Source organism: Caretta caretta, chromosome 24 (assembly GCF_965140235.1).
Source record: "Caretta caretta isolate rCarCar2 chromosome 24, rCarCar1.hap1, whole genome shotgun sequence".
Classification (NCBI taxonomy): domain Eukaryota; kingdom Metazoa; phylum Chordata; order Testudines; family Cheloniidae; genus Caretta; species Caretta caretta.
In genome coordinates, this window is record NC_134229.1 from 11,449,581 (window position 1) to 11,474,440 (window position 24,860).

Here is a 24,860-nt window from a genome sequence, read left to right on the forward strand (position 1 = left end):
GTGTAAGATTAAAGAGGTGTACCACAATTCAGCAGCAAGCACTGCAGATGCTTCTGCAGCTTGGCCTTGTAGGTGCTCACCCTGGTGGGTCCCAGTTACCCCTTAGCACATGGCGAAGGGAAAGGGGATTTTACTAGGGCTCGCAGGAAAGGGAAAGGTTGCAAATCCTCTAGGTACAAAGGCTTAGAGTTTGAATTCAAAGGGAGTGTTGCCGGCACCCAGTGCCGAGAGGCTGAACAACAGCTTGAGTTGGTTCGTTACCCGGTGTGCTACACCCAATAATCACAACAGGGTGGAGAAGCAGAAAAGTTTATTTGCAGCTGCAAAAAGGTACAGGGAGAATAAAATCTCAAATCCTGCACACCAAGCAGGAAGTTACACAGGCTTTTATACATCCTTTTTCCCAGCATACTTATCCAATAGCAAGCTGCCCCAAGTATCCATATAGCCAGCCAATCCAGTTCCCAGCTAGTTCCCTGATTCTCTGTATCATTTGTTAAACTATACATAAAGCTGCTTTATTCAGCATTGTTCTTCCATATCTCCCCTGTTTGGCCTTGCTTAGTTTCAGGCAGTCTGACTCTGCAACATACTGTTGCAGATTCTCAGCATAACTGCTGTGTGTGCCTCCAGGCGGGGGGGCCAAGGACACTTGGGCCTAGTAAGCAGAGCTGCTGCGAGTGCCTCCAGGCAGGAGGGGGGCCAAGGACACCTGGGCCTAGTGCGAGGGGGCTTTATCGACACTCGTGGTCTTCCATCCCCTCGAGTTACCTAGTGGCCATGCCCCAGTGTCCCCAACAACTCCCCCCTTTGAGAACACTCAACAGCCTTGGCTCTGAGTTTTCTCACTTGGGCTACTTATTTTTTACAATATGACTTTGCATAAGCACTTTGTGATAGCCTGAAGAGAGTGACTTATTAACTTTTGCAAAAGGGCCCTAACACATGATACTGCACAGCACAATACCAGTAATATAAGCAATACAGGAAAGAGAATTTTCAATAGCAGGCTAAATAAACCACCAAGCCAAGACGACAAACCCCAGCCTGAAAACAAGGTTTGCAACCAATCGTTCTCTGGAGCAGTATAGGCAACCTGTGCTCCGACTCGGGCATGGGCCTCAGCCCGTACCACCTTTTCATAGATTTCATAACTGCTATTATTTACATATACACAACATCGGGGCCCGACGAGGGCACAAACCCCTCCTTGGGATGCCAAGAGATAGTCCAAAGCCAGCCTGTTTTGGAGGGAAAACGTCCTGAGCTGCTGTACCTTTTTATTTAAAGTTTTTACTGCTGACCCTAAATTACTAACCGAGATTTTTAACTCTAAGGCCACCTTCTTAAGTACCATCTGCAGCCTTACAGTCTAGCAGCCTATGCATGCCATGGCTGGCCCAGTAAACAGTGGCGCTATTCCCAGTACAGAGCACCCTACAAGCTTCTCGGTTGTGAGGGGATTCTTCATATTGCCCTCCAATGCCTTAGTCGCCGCAGGGTCTTTTCTCATGACTCAACAGAGGTGTCTCGGGCATTTCTAATCTTTCCTTTGGGCAGTGTGGCAGTTATGGAAAGATGAGGAACTCCATGAGCTATATAACAGCTACCTATCCAGTTGGCTGGCAGCACCCTGTAAGCCTTTCGGCCACATACAAAATAGTGACCCTGTAGGGCCCAGTAAGGACTGTTTAAGGGGATTCCTGGGATATTTAAGGCTGCTTTTTTAAACAATTTATATGCCCCTAAGGGGGCATCCCATCCTCCTGATTGGGTACAAGTGGGGGCATTTCTAATTGTGGCGTTCAAATTACACTCGCCATAGGGACCACTACAAACCCACCATTGGCTTGCTACATTGGAGATATTAACTGGACAGCAAGTTACATTTCCAAACCCCTTTTTTTGTGGTAAGATTAATTGTAAGTGTTTCCCTAAAAGGGGAGGAACCATTACACCCACACTGTTGGCCTCCCCTGTTGGTCTTTATCCAATACCCATCAGCCCACTGTGTAATAACACAGGAGCTCTTTCCCACAGGATGCCCATAGTGATCAGATTGGTTTCGGGTAAAACATAATACTTCCTCAGTGCGTACGGCAACTGAATACTCCAGGTCCTGATAGGTGGCCTGCTGTAAAGAGGTCTTATTCCAGAACGGCGAGTCCGTTCTTTCCTGCTCTTTGGTGGTGGCTAATTTTGCTAGGGTCAAGGGCAGCATGTCAAGGGGCATTCTCGTTTTGGGGGATAGTGGAGTTGGAGCACATACCCAGCAATCAGTCTGGTTTGTTAAAGTAGCAACATGGTACACAAGCAAAACAAAGGAGTTATGCTCCTGATATGCACAGTTTGGAAATACCAATACAGAGAATAACAATGTTACCCAATTAATTATGGCCAGAGTCTTCCCAACCCAGGGTCTCCAGTACCTGGGTGGGCCCATTTTAGCATTAAAGTGCCCGCTATTTGTGTCTTTTAAACAGTAGTTTTAGCCTGAGATCGTCACTAGATGAGGAGTCAGCAGGTTGGACGGTCCACTGTTCTGCTGACGAGGGGGCGGGTACTGCCTTCAGACGAGAGTGATGGATCCAGTTCTTGTGTCCCTCGATCTTTGCCACTGTATGGGAGACCAGCAGGACGGTATAGGGTCCTTTTCACTTTTCCTGGAGAGGCTTGTCTTTCCAGGTGCGAACAAGTACAGAGTCACCGGGCTGTAAGGAGTGAACGGGAGAGTCCAAGGGGAGAGGCTGAGAATTCTTGGTATACCTGTGAAGAGACAAGAGAACAGCAGACAGGGAACAAATATACTGTGACAAAAACCATTACCCAACTCCCATTCCCCTGACAGAACCGGGGTGCCATTCATAGGCCATGCCCTTTCAAACATAATTTTAAAGGGACTGAGCCCTAATCTACCCTTTGGGAGAATGCGGATACGGAGTATGATGAGGGGCAAAGCATCAGGCCATCGCAGTGAGGCTTCTTGGCACACTTTTGAGAGATGCCGTTTAAGGGTCTGATTGGTATGCTCCACTACACCACTGGCTTGTGGTCTCCAGGGCGTATGGAGTTTCCAGGGGATCTGTAAGGCATGTGAGATGCTTTGAATAATTTTTGACGTGAAGTGTGTCCCGTTGTCAGATTCCATCCACAGGGGGAGTCCAAAGCGAGGAACGATTTCCCTAACAAACTTGAGGGCCACTGTTCTGGCAGTGCAGTTACGGCATGGGAAGGCTTCTGGCCATCCACTGAACCGATCCACTATGACAAGGAGATATTTGAACCCTTGGGTCCGGGGAAACTCAGTAAAGTCTATTTGCCACACTTGTCCGGGGCCCGGAGTGGGTTCTAGGGCAGCTGGTGGCACAGGATGTCCCGGTCGGGGGTTATTCTTTTAGCAGACTAAGCAGTCCGCTTGTACCTGGGCAGCCAGGGGTCAGAGTCCGGAAGTGATAAAGTATTTTCCCATTAGCTGGATAAGTGCTTCCCTGCCAGCATGAGTGGTTTGATGTAGTTTCTGCAGCACTGGCCGGATTAGGCCCTTTGGTAAGAGGACCTTCCCTTTTGGGGGTGGAGCCATCCCTTCTTTCACAACAGCATAACCCGCCCTCCTTTGCCCATTTATTACAGTACTGCTACCATCAGTGTACCACTCAATCTGCATTTGGGAGGGGTACCTCCTTTAAATGCGGACGGCTGGAGTACTGGACACCTATGATCTCTAAACAGTCATGTTTCTGTTCCTCTGTTTCTGGCAAGAGAGTGGCTGGGTTAAGGGAGGGGCAAGGCTGTAGGGTGACTTCAGAGTTCTCTAACAGCTTAGCCTGGTACCGAGCAATCCGAGCCTGGGTGAGCCAAAGCCCTCCCTTTGCATCCAATAAGGCTCGGACCATATGGGGAGTATAGATTTGCATAACCCCTCCCAATGTTAGCTTCTCGGCTTCCTCAAGCACTAGGGCAGTAGCTGCGACCACCCGTAAACATGCCGGCCAACCCTTTGCAAACTGATCCAATTGCTTAGAAAAATAAGCCACGGGACGTCTCCATGCTCCTAACAGCTGTGTAAGCACTCCTAGGGCCACCCCCCTTCGTTCATGTACATACAACTGAAACGGCTTAGAGAGATCCGGCAGGTCCAGAGCTGGGGCTTCCATTAATTTTCTTTTCAGGATTTTAAATGCCCTATCAGCCTCTGGGGTCCAATAGAAGGGGTCATGATCCACTCCTTTTACAGTGGTACAGGGGTTTAGCCCACAGTCCAAACTCTGGGATCCATATCCTGAAAAAGCCTGCCATACCCAGAAATGCCCTGAGCCGCTTACAATTATTTGGAGAGGAACTTGACAGATAGATTCCTTTCTTTTTTTTTTTCGCTTGAATGCTGACGCTCCCCTTGCCTTAGCTGTAACCTGATCCCTCTCCACCTCAGACAACAGGGTTCTCCGGAGGATATTACAGTCCTCTCAATCGGCTTGTGACTACTGAGGCACCCCTCAAAGACTGAAATAAACCTGTTTGGGTTTGTTGAGAATTCCCCAGCCTGTGTTTTAAAAGCTGCTAAGTCTATTGGATTGAATGGCACATGGATGTAAACTTGCATAGTGGTAGCCTGATGTCCGTCTGCCCCTGGGCAAGCCACAACAGTCTCAGTAAGCAAAGGATAGAGTACCACCGAGGGGACAATCTCTGTAACCCGAGGCATCCTACCCTTATAAGGTAAGGGTGTGGGGGCCGAAGGGGACACCGGCTCTGCCGTTACAGTGGAGGTGGGGGTCTGGGGACTAACATTAGCTACTACCGAACCAGTCGGAGTCAGATTACAGCGCTGTAAAATATCTGGTCGAGTACATAAAGTCAGAAACAAATGCGCATACATATGTTCATTTCATTTCCTTGTTCTCTGACAGAACAGGAGTAACTGAAGGATCGTGTTGTAATTAATTGACTCTCCTGGTGGCCACCACTCCTGGTCCTCTAGTTGATATTGAGGCCAGTCAACTGTACAGAATCGTTTTAATTGGCTCTTAGTCATCGGATCCGCACCAAATACCTTCCAGTTTGCTAGAATGCACTCTAGGGGCGTACACCGTGCCCTAACCTCTGAGCTCTGTCCCTGTCCCATACCTACAGGGTAACTCTGGGCGTCCCCAGGTTCCAACAGAGCATATAATCTGGATTTTAAAAGGTTCCTACCTTATCCAAGGGACCGGTTCTTCACCGTGGCCTGCAGCTGCTCCTCCCCCATGTCTAAGGGACCGGTTCTTCACCGCCGTCCACAACAGCTTCTCCACTATATGAGTGCGTTGCACCATTGTGCCCTCTGGGGTCGATCAAATCGCGTCTGCTCCGAGGCCCCCGATGAACTCACCGGTGCGCGCTGGGCGTCGGTTCTCGCCGCAATCCTCGACCTCCAGGAGGGGTCCGGGCAAGGCTAAATTGCAGCCTCGTCGCCCACCCAGGGACGCCAAAAGCTGTTGCCGGCACCCAGTGCCGAGAGGCTGAACAACAGCTTGAGTTGGTTCGTTACCCGGTGTGCTACACCCAATAATCACAACAGGGTGGAGAAGCAGAAAAGTTTATTTGCAGCTGCAAAAAGGTACAGGGAGAATAAAATCTCAAATCCTGTACACCGAGCAGGAAGTTACCCAGGCTTTTATACATCCTTTTTCCCAGCATACTTATCCAATAGCAAGCTGCCCCAAGTATCCATATAGCCTGCCAATCCAGTTCCCAGCTAGTTCCCTGATTCTCTGTATCATTTGTTAAACTATACATAAAGCTGCTTTATTCAGCATTGTTCTTCCATATCTCCCCTGTTTGGCCTTGCTTAGTTTCAGGCAGTCTGACTCTGCAACATACTGTTGCAGATTCTCAGCATAACTGCTGTGTGTGCCTCCAGGCGGGGGGGCCAAGGACACTTGGGCCTAGTACGCAGAGCTGCTGCGAGTGCCTCCAGGCAGGAGGGGGGCCAAGGACACCTGGGCCTAGTGCGAGGGGGCTTTATCGACACTCGTGGTCTTCCATCCCCTCGAGTTACCTAGTGGCCATGCCCCAGTGTCCCCAACAGGAGCAAGAACGTTGCTTGTTTAGGTCCCTAGGGAAGTCCTATTGAGAATCAGGGATTTCAGCCCTCGTGCCTTGGGTCCAGTCTCTACTTAAGCAAATAGGAGCTTGTGGATTTCTAAGGCAGGCTCAGTTAGTGTCTCTCATTGGGGCCCATCTGCACCAGATCCCTGCACAGCCACTGTTGCTTCCCCCCAAGGACACTGTGTTAAGGCCTTCAGTGGCTGGGCAGCTGGTCAGGGGGGTTGTTGGAGGACCTGACCCTCCCTCTCCACCAGGTCCTGGCCTAGGAGTCTGTATCACTCAACCCCCTACAACAGGGGAGATGGATCTTTCTCCCAGTCAGGGTATGTGTTCAGGACCTGTTTTCCTGGGCTGCTGCCTATGAAAGTTCTTTAGTTTGGGGTGTGGCTGCACTGGTCCTGTTACCTTGCAGTTGGGGCACACCTGCAGGCTCCCCTTAGCAGGGGAAGGGTTACTTTTCTCCAGTAGCTGGCAGGTTGCTGGTCTGGTCCGTGCCTTCAGGCAGGCAAACTAAGAGCTTCTACCTTTTCACCAGTCAGCCCCTAACTGAGCCAGGCACCCTTCTTTTCTCCCCCTCCAGGCCTGGCCTTGGCTGCAGGTATAATTGGGCAGGGCTAGCTGAACTCACAGGTTTTCTTTAACCCCGACTGTGCCAGGCAGCACAGACATGCACTCCCTTGTGAACAACCAGCAGTTACAGCCTGTTCCACACCAGGCTCTGCATGCATGTGATTCCTGGGAAATCTTTCAGCCGCCATCGTCTTTGCGTGAATGTGAAGTTAGGAGTTTTGCACAGACTCTACGAACACTGCAGAGCTCAGAAGGGACTTGACAGTCTGGAGTAGGGCCAGTGTTATAAAGGGTAAGTGTTAAAGGGAAAGTGGATGATTATATACATTTTAAAAGAGAAAACTATAAGTTCAATAAGAAAGTGAGTAGCACAGCAGCTAACACTGTCTTTTAGAAGAAGATTTTAAGTGTAGCAGCAGAAGTATTGATCTAAGTTGGTGGAGATTCAGAAAAGAATAAAGAAATCAAAGCAGCTGTAAAACAGAACTTTGCAAAAATACAGCCGTTCACAGAGCCCTGGCCAAAACAAAAAAAGAGTTCTCTCACCTGTGAAAAATGAATTCAAAGCTGAAATGCAAAAATAAAATGTCAGTTTAGAAACATGAGTTGCTTAATTTAGAGGAGACCCACCGAAAAATGAAGAGGGTATTTTGATAGCCAAGGTGCTCGTGCAGAATGTCTCAGGGCTGGCCTCCCTGTACAATGCTGCAGCAGCACGACTGGTGCTTCAGGAAATACCCTACATGCTCCAACAGGGGGCTTCTCCCATTGGAACGGGCAATCCACTTCTCTGAAAAACGGTAGCTGGGGGGTGGGGGAGGGGGAGAGAATTCTTCTGGAGACCTAGCACTTTCTGCTTTCTATTTTCCACCCTGTGAGCGATGTAATTATACCAAGCTAATTTCCTAGTGTAGAGCAGGCCTCAGATAAAAAGCCTTTTCCAACAGCCAGTTGGGAGGATCCCTACCATGTAAGGACAAGCTAGTCCATCAGTATATCTGATTCAGGTAAAGCATGAGCAAGGGGTGGTGAATCAATGGTTACACCCTCTGCAGCTGAAAGCATACAGAGGGAGGCCCAGAAGTGAATCTACTTGTGGAACAACAGGGAAGTGGGAATATTTTTCTCTTTCAGGTATTTGGGACACAATGGTGACAGTGCACGTGGGGAAGAATGCCACCCTGGCCTTATGATTTCCAGGTACTCATGCAGGAAAGCCTATGGTGTTCTGGTACAGACTGGACTGTAGCCAAGGTGGAGGAACCTGTAGCATAAGGAACCTGTAGAGTTTTGGCCTGGGGAACCTAGAAGGGATACTGTGTTTAAATGGGATGGTAAAGTCTAACCTAACCATGCATAATGCACAGTTAACACATGCAGGAAATACTACAGTTAGTTTAGCAGATCATCGAATTGCTGCCCATGATCCAGCCCACCATGCCAAGAAAGTGCCTGAGACTTTGACCTTCTATTCGAATGTGATTAAGGATTGGCAGAGCACCATGCACTATCCCTCCTGAAAACACTAGAGAAACTGGATGCCTCCTACTCCAGAATTGAGGCAAGATGATGAACCATGCCCAGAAACAGAAGCAGGACCTGACAATGGACTAAATGATAAATTATAAACATCAGATTACATACAGTAGAGTACAGTACCAAATGATACCTGTAGTATTGAATAACCAATTTTTCATTACCACAGCAGCTCTGGCATGCAAAATACATGCACTTCTATATGCAAATTATTGCAAAAATAGTGCAAAATTTCAGACAGACAATCAATGGATTGGGTGGAATGAAGGAAATTTGGTGGCCTGAGAAGAGAGTCAGGGTAAGGGAGATAAGAGACACAGGACCAGTACTAGGAGATCAGCATGGACTCATATGGATATCACAGTATTGAGAGAGGTAAATCAGAAAACGAGAGTTCACTTACAAAACCTATTAACAAAGTTAAATAAATAAACAGAATGAGGATGCAGGGGAGGATGAAAAGGATATTCAGGATGCTAGGATAACAGGACAGCTGTTTAAGAAAGTGGAAAAAGAGCAATAAATGAAATAGGAAAAGTCATGAACCAGCCTGATGTATCAACTTAACTCACTACAGCAGTTTCCTACTGCAAGAGCTACAGGGAATTCCAGGCGAGGAAGTGCCTGGGTTCATAACAGATACGATGCCAGAACAATGGAATTAATAGGAGTAGGGTTTGGTGCTACCCAAGGGTCTATTATGCTGAGAAAAGATGCAAGCTTGATTAAACATGGATCCTTCTGTATTCCCTTGGGGTTTAGAGAGCACAGCCCCTTTAAAATCTCACCCTGAGACAGAGGAAGTGCTGGTTATTCCAGGGTGAGGAGGATAGAGAGGGAGAGGTGTGTGTGTGTCTGGAGCTCCAGACAAGAAGGCTGCAGGGAGCAGGCCCTCATGTAGTGGAGCAGCCAAGAACCACCTTTAAGCCCAGGAGGGTCAGAGCATCTGACTGGGGATGTCCCATGACAAGAGCCAGGAGGAAAGCAGACTCCCATCATTCACTTGTGGCTGACTCCCATCTCTCTCAGTCTACCTAAGGAAACCTCCTGCCAGGCGACCGACAGGAATAACTGTCCCTTTTCCCATGCAGAGTGCCCTCTGTCTCCTATAGGTGAGCCATGGGCCAGGTAGGAGGATGGAAGCTGTAGCCAACTGACTGGGAGACCCAGAAAACTGAAGGTCAAATGGAGCAAGCTGACTGATACCCCACAAAATCCAAACAACCTGGCCTTCACCCCCCAACTGTACCTTTGTTTGCCTGATTTATCAGATGTTCAGCTCTGTGTGAATAATGTCTCTTGTCCTATGATAAGTCCTGGAAGATGTGACGTGGAAGGTATTAGATACAATCAAAGAATATCTGGCCCGTGTCCATTGATTTAGAGGACTGTAAGACGTTGTTTCCTTTCTAAATGGTTGTTGCATTTAGAAGTGACAGCTATTGTCTAGCACAAGAAAAAAAAGGAATGTTAAAAGATAGAAGGCTATAAAAGTGTGGAACCCAGTCCCTAGTCCAGGCTAATACTGAAATACAATCCATGGAATGAATTAAACTTTCTGACTAACAGAAGCATCAAAGAAATTTGCCAATGGAAGCAGCAGGAAAACTAAGAGCGGATGTCCAAGTGCCAATGAAAATAAGCGATTGCTACCTCTGACCCTAAAACAGGGGATAACCCCCATGGACACCTCAGAGCTTTGCTGACCCTTGATGTAGGAAACACTCTCCCTCTGGTAGGGTCACAGAATGAAGCAAAATTGACTGAACCCACCAAGAAGTTGCAGAATCCACAAGTGCAACTGATGCCGGGACCAGCCGAGTGGAAAGTGCTCTCCCCAATGCCAGGGTTACTGGGTTAAGGAAAGTGGTGAAATTTTATTTTAAAAAATTGTATTTTTCCTTCTGTTCTTTAATGTAAAGAACTGAAGGTTCGCTGTTGAGTGTACACTCAGAGAGACCTCAAGTATCTGTGCTTTGGATTTTAAGCAATTAGTACCATATGAAGGCCCTGTGATGAAAGCCCAAACAAAATGGTCTAGGAGATATTTAAAACAATAAATTTCGGCTCCTGTGTGGGCAGTGCTTTAGCATGAGCTTCTGGGGGAGCAGTTTAGGATGACATCCTGGGAAGAGCTATTTAGGGCGAGGACTATGGAGAATGGTTTAGGATGAGCACCCAAGTGAGATTGGCTTTGCGTGAGTGACAGAGGGGAAGAAGTTTAGAGCAACATGTTGGGGTGGGTGGTTTAAGGTGAGTGTCTGAGCTGGAGAGACTTCGGTACAACACCTGAGGGATTGTTTTGGAGTGGGAACCTGGAGGGGGCCTGGGTCAGTATGAGCTCCTGGCAGAAGCAGTTTTGGGTGAGCTGTAATGGAGGAGCTGTTTAGAGGCACACTTAGGTGGGTAGGGCTGGATCATAATAAGAACACCTAGCTCTTATCTAGCATGTTTCTTCCATAGATCTCAAAGCATTTATGAAGGAGGCAAGTATCATTATCACCATGTTGCAGATGGGGAATCTGAGGCACACAGCAGGGAAGAGACTTGCCCAAGGTCCCCCAGCCAGCCAGCTGCAGAGTGAGAAATAGAGTGCAGGCCTCCTGAGTCCCACTCCAGTGCTCTAGCCACTTGCTCCACAGGTGCACATTCTGGACTCCCATAATGGTGAGTAAATTGCAACATTCATTTAAAACAAGTTACCTGATCTGAATGAGATCTGAGTGTGACCACTGCCACCACATCTGCCTGAGTCTGCCGAGAGCCTAAGATGAGAGCTCAAGCCTACTGCTCTGGGGGTCCCCTGCCAACACCACCACAGCAGAGGCTCCACATCAGACAGCACTTATGTGGGTGGGCCACTGTCACTACCAGCCCAAACAGGATGGGGCGATGTCTCGAGGGTAGGACATACAGCAAAGCCATAAGGCATCCTGGCCTCAGTAGAGGAGAATGTGTTTAGGGTCTTGGATTGCTTTACTCTGATCTTGTAGCCAAACCCCAGAATTTGTTACTCATGTTCACATCAGATTCGCCGCTGTTCTCAGCCCTGCCTTGGAGTCACCAGATATATCTGGGGTTTACTGGAAATCTGATTGTAAGTAGAGTGACCCTAATAAAGGTTAAATAAAAAGGAAAAGAAATGGATGAGATAAGAGATTGATATCACCAGAAGTCCCTCCTAGCCTCACTGTCAGTGGAAATGATGCACCAGAAATGACAGTGTTCCAGATCCTAGCATTATGACCTAAACCCTTACCCTTCTGGGGACTGCTAACCTCTTACACATCCTGATTCCCAGCTGGAAGACCTACCTTGCCTAATGAGGGAAACCAGTGGGATTTGGTGGATGGCCCAGATCCCTGTAGCACCACCCCTCATCATGATAAAGAACTTCAGCTGAAAGCTTTAGGTTATATCCCCTAAAATATGTGGAAAGGGGCTTGTTAATTGAAAATGAATGTAAAGCTAACTTTTAACTGAAATTACAGTACCATGTTTCTGCATGTGTAACTGCAGAGAAAATTGTACAAGGCAGACTTTTTTATAAAATAGCTTACAATAATACACACTATGTATTTTTATTCTACATTGTTGAATTAAAAGGGAAGGGGCATATGCAAAAGGTAAGGGAATCATAGACTGGAAGGGATCTTGAGAGGTCTAGTCCAGTCCCCTGCATCATGGCAGAACTAAGTTATCTAGACCATTCCTGACAGGTGTTTGTCTAACCTACTCTTTAAAATCTCCAGTGATGGAGATTCCACAACCTCCCTAGCCAATTTATTCCAGTGCTTAACCAGCCTGACAGGAAGTATTTCTTGATGCCCAACTTAAACCACTTTTGGTGCAATTTAAGCCCATTGCTTCTTGTCCTATCCTCAGAGATTAACAACCATTCTTCTCCCTCAACCTTGTAACATGTTGAAACTGTTATGTCCCCTCTCAATCTTCCCTTTTCCAGACTAAGCAAACCCAATTTTTTCAATCTTCCCTCATAGGTCATGTTTTCTAGATCTTTAATCACTTTTGTTGCTCTTCTCTGGAATTTCTCCAACATGTCCACATCTTTCCTAAAATGTGGCACCCAGAACTGGACACAATACTCCAGTTGAGACCTAATCAGCATGGAGTAGAGCGGAAGAATTACTTCTCATGTCTTGCTTACAACACTCCTGCTAATACATCCCAGAATGATGGTCACTTTCTTTGCAAGAGTGTTACACTGTTGACTCATATTTAGCTTGTCATCCACTATGACCCCCCAGATCTCTTTCCGCAGCAGTCATTTCCCATTTTGTATAAGTGCAACCGATTGTTCCTTCCTAAGTGGAGTACTTTGCATTCGTCCTTATTGAATTTCATTCTCTTTATTTCAGACCATTTTTCCAGTTTGTCCAGATCATTTGGACTTTTAATCCTATCCTCCAAAGGACTTGCAACCCCTCCCAGCTTGGTATTGTCCAAACTTTATAAGTGTACTCTCTATCCCATTATCTAAATCATTGATGAAGATATTGAACAGAACCGGACGCAAAACTGATTCCTTCACGACCCCACTCATTATGCCCTTCCAGCATGACTGTGAACCACCAATAGCTACTCTCTGGGAAGGGTTTTCCAACCAGTTTTGCACCCACCTTATAGTAGCTCCATCTAAGTTGTATTTCCCTAGTTTGTTTATGAGACGGTCATGCAAGACAGTATCAAAAACTTTACTAAAATCAAGATATATCATGTCTGCCACTTTGCCCCTATCCACTAGGCTTGTTACCCTGTCAAAGAAAGCTACCAGGTTGGTTTGACACACTTTGTTCTTGACAAATCCGTGCTGACTGTTACTTATTATCTTTATTATCTTCTAGATGTTTGCAAATTGATTGCTTAATTATTTGCTCCATTATCTTTCCAGGGACAGAAATTAAACTGATTTGTCTGTATTTCCCTTTTTATAGATTGGAAAAGGGAGAATATAGTGCCAGTCTTGTGGAATCTCTCCTATCTTCCATGACTTTTCAAAGATCATTGCTAATGGCTCAGATATCTCCTCAGTCAGCTCCTTGAGTATTCTAGGACATATTTCATCAGGCCCTGGTGACTTGAAGACATCTAATTTGTCTAAGTAATTTTTAACTTGATCTTTCCCTATTTTAGCCTCTGATCCTGCCTCATTTTCACCGGCATTCATTATGTTAGACGTCCAATCACCACCAACCTTCTTGGTGAAAACCAAAACAAAGAAGTCATTGAGCACCTCTGCATTTCCACATTTCCCCGCCTCAGTAACGGGTCTACCCTGTTCTTGGTCTTCCTCTGGCTTCTAACGTATTTGTAGAATGTTTTATTGTTACTGTGACAGGGTCAAGACTCACCATCGCTGGCACCTCCTGATGGTTGTTCCAGGAATTAGCTCTGTCCACTGCAAGGCATCCTCAGCACGTGGTGTCTTGCCCATTGTCCATTCTGCTGCCCCGCTTGGCAGCATCCACTTCAGGACACTGCCCTTCGGCAGTGCCCACTACTCCAGACTCACCCGCTTCGGGGGGCCAGGCAGGGCAGGGAGTTGGTTAACAGCAGTCTTTGGGACTCGCAACTGCATCAGTGGCCAACCACAACCCAAAGTCTATCTCCTTAGTTCAGGGGCAAGTTGCAGTCTGTATTGGCCACAACTTCTGTGGCCAGATGCAGTGTAAGGGGGGGAACCCAGGCCCACCTACTACTCTAGGTCCCAACCCAGGGACCCTCTAGCGGCAGCCTCTTTCTGCCCTCCTTAGTTCCCCTATTCTCCACCTATTCGTCCTGGGCCCCTTCCCCTATGGCCCTGTGCACCTTCTCAGCCCTTTGTAGCAGAGGCTAGAGCTATCATCTGCTAGGCCGGGCCAAGGTGCTAGCTCCTTGCTAGTCAGGGAGAGACTGACCTCTCGCTAGCTAGGCAGCCCTTTATATAGGGCCTAGCCCAGCCCTGATTGGCTGCCTCTTGCTCTGCCCTGATTGGCTCTCCAAAGGCCTTTGCCAATTGGCTGCTGGTCTGCGCAGCCTCTCTGGCCTGTTCCAGCCCTTTTTCTCATGGGGTGGGACAGCCACCCCACCACAGTTAGCCTTTATGTCTCTAGCTAGTTTGATTTCATTTTGTGCCTTGGCATTTCTAATTTTGTCCCTACATACTTGTGTTATTTGTTTATAGTCATCCTTTGTAATTTGACCTAGTTTCCACTTTTTGTAGGGCTCTTTTTTTGATTTTTAGATAATTGAAGATCTCCTGGTTAAGCCAGGGTGGTCTCCTGCCATACTTTCTATCTTTCCTATGCAGTGGGATAGTTTGCTCTTGTGCCTTAAATAATGAATGCAGCAGAGCTGAGGCATGGTAAGTTCTGAGACCCAGCATGCTGATTGGGTGAAAGGTCTAGTTTACCGTGTCCTTAAACAGCTGAATTGTTCCTCTATGACAGGTGATGAGTCACTACATTTACCTTATGTCTGTTAGACGGTGAATGTTTTCTCAAAGACAAAGGGAAAGCCAGGTGTCAAAAAAAACGGATGGACCATCACCTATCAAGTGGCCATTCTTGGCAAGAAGTTGCCGGGAGGGGTGGGGGGGGAGGGAAGGGACAAAGAGATCTATATCTTAGCAAAGAAACAGCATGAGGTCTCCTTCCTCCACCAGACCTGAAGGAGCAGAAACATGGGATTAGTGGCCCTGGGCTGGATTCAGGGCTGGGGGGCGGGGACTGGGAAGGGGAGACACGTGGTGTGGTCATGTGTCCTCCCCTCTAGATTGTACCCCCGCAATTTAGGGGGGCACCAGTTGTCTAAGGGGTGACATGTAGGTCATATGACCCCCCAGATTTCTGCCAGGGTGGGAGTTGGGCTGAGGGGACGTGCCTGGGAAAGGCACCAGCCGGAGGCACTCCTGCTGTACCCCACGAGGTGGCGCCCAGAGCAGAGGAGCGAGACCGGGCTGGCAGCACAGCTCTCTGCCAGAGGGGGCGCGGGAAAGCCTGCTGAGTCTGTCCCTCTTCGCCAGCAGCCACATGGCCCCAGGGAGAATAACTCCTCTTCACTGCAGACACCGGCATGGTGACATGAGTTTTAAACCAGAAAGGAAAGTTATTTACCTGTTTGTGTACGTGTCTAGACTACCCTGCCAGGGGTGGGCAAACGGGAGCTCAGGGAGTCGGGGCAGTGGTGGGGGGAGGCAGTGAGGCCTGGTGGTGCTGGGGGTGGTGGTGAGGGTGTGGGGGAGGCAGCGGGAGCCAGGGGCGATGTCGGGGGTGGGGGGCTGGGGGAGCCACAGGGGTAAGGATGCCAAAATTCATAGGCAGGAGTTGTAGACCAAGCTGGATGAGCAAGCATCTCAGAGAGGTGATTAAGAAAAAGCAGAAAGCATACAGGGAGTGGAAGATGGCAGGGATCAGCAAGGAAAGCTACCTTATTGAGGTCAGAATATGTAGAGATAAAGTGAGAAAGGCTAAAAGCCATGCAGAGTAGGACCTTGCAAAGGGAATTAAAACCAATAGTAAAAGGTTCTATAGCCATATAAATAAGAAGAAAACAAAGAAAGAAGTGGGACCGCTAAACACTGAGGATGGAGTGGAGGTTAAGGATAATCTAGGCATGGCCCAATATCTAAACAAATACTTTGCCTCAGTCTTTACTAAGGCTAATGAGGAGCTTAGGGATAATGGTAGCATGACAAATGGGAACGAGGATATGTAGGTAGATATTACCATATCTGAGGTCGAAGCGAACAGCTTACTGGGACTAAATCGGGGGGCCCAGATAATCTTCATCCAAGAATATTAAAGGAATTGGCACATGAAATTGCAAGCCCATTAGCAAGAATTTTTAATGAATCTGTAAACTCGGGTTGTACCGTATGATTGGAGAATTGCTAACATAGTTCCTATTTTTAAGAAAGGGAAAAAAGGTGATCCGGGTAACTACAGGCCTGTTGCTTTGACATCTGTAGTATGCAAGGTCTTGGGAAAAAAATTTGAAGGAGAAAGTAGTTAAGGACATTGAGGTCAATGGTAAGTGGCACAAAATACAACATGGTTTTACAAAAGGTAGATGGTGCCAAACCCACCTGATCTCCTTCTTTGAGAAAGTAACAGATTTTTTAGACAAAGGAAATGCAGTGGATCTAATTTACCTAGATTTCAGTTAGGCGTTTTGATGCGGTGCCACATGGGGAATTATTACTTAAATTGGAAAAGATGGGGCTCAATATGAAAATTGAAAGGTGGATAAGGAATTGGTTAACAAGGAGACTGCAGCGGGTCATACTGACAGGTGAACTGTCAGGCTGGAGGGAGGTTACCAGTGGAGTTCCTCAGGGATCGGTTTTGGGACCAATCTTATTTAATCTTTTTATTACTGACCTCGGCACAAAAAGTGGGAGTGTCTTAATCAAGTTTGCAGATGATATAAAGCTGGGAGGTATTGCCAATTTGGAGAGAGACCGGGATATCATGCAGGAAGATCTGGATGACCTTGTAAACTGGAGTAATAGTAATAGGATGAAATTGAATAGTGAGAAGTGTAAGGTCATGCATTTAGGGATTAATAACAAGAATTTTAGTTATAAGCTGGGGGCGCATCAGTTAGAAGTAACAGAGGAGGAGAAGGACCTTGGAGTATTGGTTGAGCACAGGATAACTATGAGCCGCCAATGTGATGTGGCCGTGAAAAAAGCTAAAGCGGTCTTGGGATGCGTTAGGCAAGGTATTTCCAGTAGAGATAAGGAGGTTTTAGCACCGGTGAGACCTCACCTGGAATACTGTGTGCAGTTCTGGTCTCCCATGTTTAAGAAGGATGAATTCAAACTGGAACAGGTACAGAGAAGGGCTATTAGGATGATCCGAGGATGGAAAACCTGTCTCATGAAAGGAGACTCAAGGAGCTTGGCTTGTTTAGCCTAATCAAAAGAAGGTTGAGGGGAGATATGATTGCTCTCTGTAAATATATGAGAGGGATAAATACCGGAGAGGGAGAGGAATTATTTAAGCTCAGTACCAATGGGGACACAAGAACAAAGGGATATAAACTGGTCATCGGGCAGTTTAGACTTGAAATTAGACAAATGTTTCTAACCATTAGAGGAGTGAAGTTTTGGAATAGCCTTCCAAGGGAAGCAGTGGGGGCAAAAGACCTATCTGGCTTTAAGATTAAACGCGATAAATTTATGGAGGAGATGGTATGATGGGATAACATGATTTTGGCAATTAATTGATCTTTAAATATTCATGGTAAATAGGCCCAATGGCCTGTGATGGGATGTTAGATGGGGTGGGATCTGAGTTATTATAGGGAATTCTTTCCTGGGTATCTTGCCCATATGCTCAGGGTTCAGGTGATGGCCATATTTGGGGTTGGGAAGGAATTTTCCTTCATGGCAGATTGGAAGAGGCCCTGCAGGTTTTTTGCCTTCCTCTGCAGCATGGGGCATGGGTCACTTGCTGGAGGATTCTCTGCTCCTTGAAGTCTTTAAACCAGGATTTGAGGACTTCAATAGCTCAGACATAGGTGAGAGGTTTATCGCAGGAATGGGTGGGTGAGATTTTGTGGCCTGCATTGTGCAGGAGGTCAGACTAGATGATCATAATGGTCCCTTCTATGAATCTATGAAACTACAAGTTCACCCAAGGTGCCATATTTCCTCTTGATGATTCTGGGAGGTGCGGCCTTAAGCGTGGGCAACATGGTTACGGGGAGCAATGCTCAAGAGGCTGATGCTGGAGGGTGCCTTTGCAGTCACCGGGAAGTTGAACGTAGCTGTGGTGTGGTGGGGAGGGCCTGCCAGTGTGCTCCCCGCCCCACTATCTGCAGTTACCAGTTGCCTAGGTCCTTTCATGGTGTGGCTGGTGTAGATATGTGGGTAGAGTTGGCATCGAGGTTTGTTGCATGGATTGGTTCCTGAGTTAGAGTTACTAGGGTGCGGTGTGTAGTTGCTGGTGAGAATATGCTTCAGGTGGCGGGTTGTCCGTGGCCAAGGACTGGCCTGCCTCCCAAGGCCTGTGAAAGTGAGGGATCGTTGTCAAGGATGGGTTGTAGGTCACTGATAATGCAATGGAGATGTTTTAGCTGAGGACTGTATGTGGTGGCCAGTGGAGTTCTGTTGGTTTCTTTCTTGGGCTTGTCTTGCAGCAGGAGGCTTCTGGGTACACATCTTACCTCCTGCTTCAAGACAAGCCCAAGAAAGAAACCAACAGATGTCTAGTTGGCATCCGGTATCAAGCGGAGTGCCCCAGGGATCGGTCCTGGGGCTGGTTTTGTTCAACATCTTTATCAGTGATCTGGATGATGGGATGGATTGCACCCTCAGCAAGTTCACAGATGACACTAAGCTGCGGGGAGAGGTGGATACCCTGGAGGGTAGAGAAATCTGATGAGGTTTAACAAGGACAAGAGCAGAGTCCTGCACTTAGGAAGTAAGAATCCCATGCACCGCTATAGGTTGGGGACCGACTGGCTAAGCGGCAGTTCTGGAGAAAAGGACCTGGGGATTACAGTGCACGAGAAGCTGGATATGAGTCAGCAGTGTGTCCTCATTGCCAAGAAGGCCAAAGGTATATTGGGTTGTATTAGTAGGAACCCTGCCAGCAGATCAAGGGAAGTGCTTATTCCCCTCTATTCAGCACTGGTGAGGCCACACCAGGAGTATTGCATCCAGTTTTGGTTCCCCCACTACAGAAGGGATGTGGACAAATTGGAGAGAGTCCAGCGGAGGGCAACGAAAATCGTTAGGGGGCTGGGGCACAAGAATGTGGGTGAATGTTTTCTCAAAGACAAAGGGCAAGCCAGGTGTCAAAAAAAACAGATGGACCATCACCTATCAAGTGGCCATTCTTGGCAAGAAGTTGCCGGGGGGGGGGGAAGGGACAAAGAGATCTATATCTTAGCAAAGAAACAGCATGAGGTCTCCTTCCTCCACCAGACCTGAAGGAGCAGAAACATGCCCATGTTCCCTTGGTGCACTCATTTCTGCCATAGATCCTGTTTCTCAATGAACACAGTCACTTTGTTTGACAATTTGACAAGAGCTGAGTGGTGCCCTCGCCTGCTAATATTAGTTGATTCAGGGGATCAAAGATATCAGCAAGATAAGCAAGCCAAGCCAGCCAGTTCTCCTCTGAGAATCTACCTGTAGATTTGTACATTTGCTCGTCCAAAAATACTTTCAGAGACTCACAAAGCTCAGAAATGCAATTCAAAACCTTTCCCTTGGAAAGGCGTCTGACCTCAGTGTGTAGGAGAAGGTTGTGATGCAATTTACCCATTTCTGCACACATTGCCGAAAAAAATACATACATTCAATCGGTGTGCTTTGATAAAGTTAACAACTTTTATTGTCTCGTCAAGTACATCTTTCAGGTCATCTGGCATCATTCTCATGATGAGGTTCTCCCTGTGAGGCACGCAGTGTGTTACTTTTGCAAATGGTGCAACATCTGTAATTTTTTTTGCACCCCCATTATGCCTCGCCATTATTGCAACTGCACCTTCTGTGCACACACCATAACACTGCCCCTAGTCTAGGTCGTTGCTTGTCATGAAATTATCCGGATACTTAAAAACCTCATCACTCGTTGTTTTTGTTGGTAGTGATCTGCAAAACAGCAGATCTTCTGTTTTCCCGTCACAGATGTATCACACATAAACCAACAGCTGAACCTCACCAGACACATCCCAAGATTCATCAGTTGTAAGCTTTATTTCCCACCTACTTGAATCCTGTGTAACAACTGGTGTTTCATGTCAGCTGCCACATCTGTAATTCACCTTTTAATGGTGTCGTTTGATGCTGGCGCATTCTTCAATTTATTAGCAGCTTCATCCCCTAACATTTCATAGCACATATCCATTGCAGCTGGCATCATGAAAGTTTCAGCAATTGCACGTGACTTTCTGTTTTTAGCGATGCTACTTGCAACATTGTAGGATGCTTTGAGAGCCTTCTCTTGTACAGTTGACACAGTGTATATTGTCTTTTTTGATTTTAGTAAGAAATTTCCCCTTCTTTCAAAATATTCCACTGGCTTGTCAGTGGTTTCCACATGCAAAGACCTCAGATGTCTTGTAAGTTTTACCAGCTTAAGTGCTTCTTTGGAAAGATCTTCTCCACAAATTCTACACTCGGGTCTTGATTCTCCATCAACACATACATACACACATAAAACCAAGTACCCTCACTTTTTGCTTTTTTTGAAGGGGGTTCAATTTTGCTTCTTTCCTTCTGTTCTGTCTTATTTGAGATGTTGTCTGCTTAATGAATGGCCAAACTAGACTGTCGTTTTATGAATAACAAACTTATCCACTATAGAAATTAAACCAATTAATTATATTTCACAGTTGCAGCTGAAATGATCATTAGCAGAGGCGACATGTAACTATTGAGAATTGGGGGGACACAATCTAAAGGTTCTGGGGGTGCACGTGACCATCCCATGTGTCGCCTCTGGATCTAACAGAGGTTTTCAAGCTGTAGGGCTTATGTTTGTTTTTTCTGTATTTATATTGTAAAAAATTAATTAAAAAGGTTTAAATGAACTGTTTTGCAAAACATTTTGATGAAAATAAATATTTGTATCAAAAATGTTGGCCAAAAAATGTTGCACAGCTCCACACAGCAGTGTTGAAGTCAATGGAGCGTTATCAATGCGCACTGTGTTACAGCCTGAACTCTTGGCAGTGTAGTCAACCCAGTTATTCAAAAATCATGAGTCAGGCTCTGAAAATTGTGAGATTTGATTGAAAATCACAATTTTCTAGTTTTAGTGCGCTAGCTCAGTCCGAGCTGCAAATTACAACTCCAGCTCCAATGCAGACGTACCCACAGGCTCTCTTTGCCCTGTAGTACTATTTATGAAGCCAAGGTGTGACTGTCTCATGGTATTTCCATGATCTGAGAACTTGAAGATGTGTGAGCGAGCACTGGCTCCCTGTGCAGGAGTGTAGGTTTACACACTTGCCCAGATTCACAGAGGTATTTAGGTGCCATGCTCACAATGATTTCAACAGGAATTAGGTGCTTAAGGAGCTCTGTGAATGTGGGCCACAGTGGTTGGTAAATAAGGAATGGACCAGAAAGGAAGCCAGAAGGCTGGTATTATGATGCAGAATGACTTTAATGTCAAAAAGAAGAGGAGTACACCTCAAGAGACAGAAAGAATGCAAAATAGAAATAATATATTTCAGGGGTTTCAAGAAAGTCTACAATGAATCAATAACTCAAAGATGATGCATTTCACACCAGATGTTTTTCTATCTTCATCACTGTAGAGTTTGACAATCAAGTCCTGGTTGCAACCATGTAAAGATATTTGTTTAATCACAGTCAGAATCAAACGAGACAAAACACAAGTTCAGCCAAAAAGGAAGCTGCTTCTCCAATATACAACATTTATAGTCCTGTCGAAAACAATGGTACATATTCATGAAACAAATGGTACATATTCATGAAAAGGCTCTAACACATAGGGCTAGATTCTCATTGACACTAAGACCCCTTTTACATGGCTCTTTAATGAACATTAAAATGAGTGTTCATTGTTTTGACCCACCAATTAGGCCCCTGCTTCATTTACCGTGTCAGAGGGGCCTAAAGGGGCCTTCATGGACTTGAGATTCACGCCTAAACAGATTATTCTAGAAGAAGCAGAGCGTATGGAAGGCAGTGGAGGAAACAATCATCAGGTGTAACCTGGGAAATATTAATATGGGGCAGATTTACTGAGCTGCTGAGCACTCACAGCTCCCATGGGAGTCGAGGTCGCTCTGCATTTTTGAAAGCCATTGTCCATAAGCTCATCTGGGAATCTGTATCCTGTGTTCCGTTTCCTGGTCTTTCCATGTTCTGGGTCTATTCCTCCTGGGCGAAACAGGGCCAACCCTTTCCATAGCCGTACCCCCAGCCCCAATGGCAAGGATAAGGGTACCAACAACCTTTGGGATAGCCCCAACAACACTTGAACGGCCTTCGGTAATACCATGGCCTACAGTAGCCGTAACCTCTGGAACCACCCCAGCCCCCATAATGGTAGGGCTTATAATACAATTCGTCACTAAAGTTTTCATCAAAAGTCATCTTTCTGTGTTGGAGGTAAACCTGAAACACACAGAAGAGAAAAGAGTCAATACAGTAGAACCTTAAAGATACGAACACCAGAGTTACAGACTAACCGGTCAACTGGACACCATGGGGAACCAGAAGTAAGCTATCAGGCAGCAACAAAGCCAAAAACAAACAAAGAAACAAAGAAACCAGCAAATACTGTACAGTGCCTAACAATTGCATCTTAAAGTTAGGCACATCTGAGCTGCCTATCCTACCCTACTCCATACTTGGCACGGTGCAGGGCAACCACTTACAGGTAGGAGGTGGTGAATGCTGTTTTCCCCCCTCCCTGCCTCCGGCTGGAAGGGGAACAAGCTTGCAAGTTCAGAACACAGGAAAGAAATTTCCCGAGGGGCTACTGAAACTTGGTCTGGAGTGTAAGCTGCTGGAGTCGGAGCCGAGCTCCTGCTTGCATGCGACGCTCTGGTGCCCCAGGGTGCCTCATTCACCACGCTTGCTAGGCGGCTAGAACCAGCTGCCTGCTCTACCCCCACTCACCAGGCCACTACTGCAGAGCTGTGACCCCCCACTCCGAGCAGTCTGCCCTCAGGAGCATCCCATAATGGCTTGTTCAGAATTACGAACATTTCAGAGTTATGAACAACCTCCATTCCCGTAACTGTGAGGTTCTACTGTATAATGCATGGGAGTTGGTGGAATAAATGGGTCAAAGCTCAGTGGAGAAAGAGTGAGAGAGCAGGGAAATGATGACGTAGACCCTCAGTTGCTGGCTACGTGTTGCCTCCCATTTCATCCTCCTAATCCTCTTCTTCCACACACTCTTAACCTCCTTCTCAATCAACCCCTTTGATCCCCTCTCAATCCCTTTCTCTGAAAAATACTGTCCGTAGATTACACATATGTTATAGGCCATTTTTACCTTGCGTGAATGAGATATTTATTCCCTTTTACAAAATGTTTATACAAAGTATGTCAAGGACAAAGTTCATAATGTTAGTTTCCTAGCGCGGATTTTGCCTCAGCAGTCGGACCACTTCTCTCCGTAAGCAGATTGTGGTGTTTTCGTTTGTCAAACTTGCGAGACAGCAATGCTTGCGACTGAATGAATGGCAAATGAATATTCTTTTTTCTGTACAAAATACTAAGGACCAGATTATGAGCTGGATTAAATCGACTCAGCTACACTGATATCAGTGGATCTATGGTAATTTACCCCAGCCTAAGATCTGCATCTAAAATTGCTACCTGCACACAGAAGAACATAGGAACTGTCAGACTGGAGCAGATCGGTGATCTATTGAATCCGTTGTCCTGTCTGAAACAGTATGGAGTACGAGCCATTTCCGAATGAAGTAGAACACTGAAATGTCCCCTTATGGAAGAAAGTGTGGTAGTTTCTTCCCAAAATGACTCAAAGAAAGCTGCACTGTGAGATTATTCAGAGCTACCAAAGGGATTCCAATTTCCTGTCTCTGGTGAGGAGTCATAGGAACTCGGTGTTGGAAACACATATGTGGCTCTGCAAATCCCGCCCTTAACTTCTAAAGCATGAATCTGCTAATACCTGCAACTTAACTACATAAAGTTGTGAAAAAACTCCTCACAAGTGCTGAGAATCACAGAGACAACATAGAAGATTCAGGCCTGAATTGAAAACATTACTAGTGTGACACCTCAGTAGTTATCAAGAGATTGATTGAAATCAGACTTACCCAGGTCACCGAGGAGAGTAAGTGAAGAGAAGAGGTTAGAAGATCCCTGTGTGGCAGGAGCTTTTATACAGTTTCTGAAACTGCCTGGAGGATCGAAGACACCATTTGTGCAGGAGGTCCTTATTAGTTACAAAACACATTTTGTTGGACTCTTTGTTGTGACTCTTTCAATTTATTTAATTGTTTCCTCAGTGTTTATGTTCATTAGTGTAATCTCAACCTCTCAGGCAAAGTACAACGTGCAGGTTTCTTTTATATGAACATTTTCATGGGTAGACTACATTCCTGGTATCATTCTCGTGACTTCCTTGGAGTTACAGTGGGAATGTATCTGAAGCAAATTCAGATCTGGAACTGAGCATCATTAGCATGTACAAGAATCCAGTCTGGTCTTTCAAAGCCATGCTGGTCTTTGTTTGGGATATTCTGGCATTAACCACTGCAATGTCAGGGAGCCTGTGCTCTGCATGCTCTGCACATCTACCATAAAGCATCTGATTCAATTCACGCTGTAATGAATGGTATTTCTCCATTGACTTCAGTGAGTTGTTCTTGAGGCCCTATGATTTGGCATTCACTCTGGTGGAGGGCACTACAAGGCCTATAAACCTCTGAAGACCCTGCGGGGAAGTTCATTTGAATATATAGAACTTTAATGACTGTTTGTGAAGTACTTTGGTATCCTGAGTTCTAAGGACACCACTTAACATCTGATACAAGTTTTTGTTTCCTTATTTTCTATGCAAATAAAAAGAGGCACATTATGCAGAAGGTCACAGAAGGAGTCAGTTGCAGAGACAGAAATAAAACCATGTGGTCAGATTTATCATGCCACATGCTACTTGCTGGGTTGAACATTATTAGACTGCATTAAAAGA

The 24,860-nt window shown here is 46.2% G+C and overlaps 2 long non-coding RNA genes across 2 annotated transcripts in view; one reads left to right on the forward strand and one right to left on the reverse strand.

Annotated features, from left to right (window-relative positions):
* Nucleotides 1-293: 293 nt before the first annotated feature.
* On the reverse strand, nucleotides 294-6,060 carry LOC142069951 (uncharacterized). The gene is made up of 2 exons (XR_012665912.1): nucleotides 5,194-6,060; nucleotides 294-2,766 (listed from the first exon to the last, which is right to left on the reverse strand). It is a non-coding gene; the product is annotated as an uncharacterized LOC142069951 (long non-coding RNA).
* The window catches only part of LOC142069952 (uncharacterized), a 29,574-nt gene continuing 9,145 nt past the window's right edge, over nucleotides 4,432-24,860 (forward strand). Inside the window, exon 1 of the long non-coding RNA XR_012665913.1 lies at nucleotides 4,432-4,716. This is a non-coding gene — a long non-coding RNA (uncharacterized LOC142069952). The remainder of the gene's footprint in view (nucleotides 4,717-24,860) is intronic.